Source organism: Camelus bactrianus, unplaced genomic scaffold (assembly GCF_048773025.1).
Source record: "Camelus bactrianus isolate YW-2024 breed Bactrian camel unplaced genomic scaffold, ASM4877302v1 HiC_scaffold_48, whole genome shotgun sequence".
NCBI classification, from domain to species: domain Eukaryota; kingdom Metazoa; phylum Chordata; class Mammalia; order Artiodactyla; family Camelidae; genus Camelus; species Camelus bactrianus.
In genome coordinates, this window is record NW_027413964.1 from 46,234 (window position 1) to 47,500 (window position 1,267).

The 1,267-nt window shown below is 58.8% G+C and overlaps 1 long non-coding RNA gene across 1 annotated transcript in view; it reads left to right on the plus strand.

The window, feature by feature from the left end:
• The first annotated feature begins 992 nt into the window (after window positions 1-992).
• LOC141576946 (uncharacterized) overlaps window positions 993-1,267 on the plus strand; it is a 3,778-nt gene continuing 3,503 nt past the window's right edge. The window contains exon 1 of the long non-coding RNA XR_012505350.1: window positions 993-1,188. This is a non-coding gene — a long non-coding RNA (uncharacterized LOC141576946). The remainder of the gene's footprint in view (window positions 1,189-1,267) is intronic.

Below are 1,267 nucleotides of genomic sequence, written 5' to 3' on the forward strand. Positions count from 1 at the left end.
CCCAGAAAGAGAGAGAATCTGTCATAGCTGAGACTCAGGCCTTTTTCAGACCTAGGCCCAGAGAGCAGTTCGGCTCCGAGCATTCACGGAGAAGTTCGCCGCCACCTCAGTCCTGTCCCCCACCCCCGCCCTCCCCCACGCCTCAGCCCCCAGTGAAGGAGGAATCATGAAGTGGCCGCACTTAGGCTAAGCCAATTTTTGGCTTTATGCTTACTGCTTGCTTTTAGAACGATCAGCAAACTCGACTGACCAGACACCGCTCCCAGCTCCAGGCCCACTGTTAAAAACAGCTAAAGTTGTCGATTCTAACTGTTTGATTTGACCTTCCTCTGATCGTTCAACTTGACAATCATGTTTGGCGTCTGAGTCTTTCCCCAGGAAGGGAGTCACGGGAGGATAAGCTCAGGAGAACGACCAGCCCCCTCCCACCCCCCACCCCCCACCCCGAGTTCCTCCGTGGCGCTGGTGCCGCCGGGTGAGTCTGACCAGATAAAGAAGGTCACGGGCTGATGACCTACTAGACCACCAGGAGGTCCCATGTTATCAGACACTCATCCAGATTTAGGAGGAAGTTTCATCAGAGACCCTTGTTGATCATGAGCACCTTTTGTGCTCCCGCCTGTTGTGATTCCCTTTCATGCTCCAACCTGTTCGTCCACAGAAGCATGAAACCCCAACCCCAAGACGGGTTCACAGTTTGGAGGGCACTAGCCTGCTGTGAGTCCCCTTTGCCCAGCAAAGCAATCAAGCTGCCTCTTTTCTTCTAAACTCTAAGACCCTGTCTCTGGGTTATTTGGCTCGTCAGGGACGGGGTGGGGGAGGGCGATCTTTCGGCAACACCCGCAGAAGTTTCCCTGAGTGGCAGGAACCAGCGTGGCCCTCAGGCCTCAGCCCCGCAGGCAGGCAGGCAGGCAGGCAGGCAGGCAGGCAGGCAGGCAGGCAGAGTTGGAGCGACCGTTGGTCCCGCCCCCGCCCGCGCACCACCCCCCCCCCCCCGCCCCCGCCGCTGCTTCCGCCGCCGCCGCCGCCGCCACCGCCGCCGCCGCCGCCGCCTCCCAGGCCTTCTCCACCGATCGGTCCCAAATCGACTGACTGTCTCCTGGAAGCGGGGGCGGGGACGTCAGGAGGATCCATTCGGCAGGGCCTCGTTCAATCGCTTCATTCAAATGCAGAAAGCTCTGTGCTCAGGTCAGAGCCTTTGACTTGGCCTCCGGCTCCTCTCTGTTGAACGGCTTTTGTTCTTTGGTTTCAATTTCCCCACCCTTAG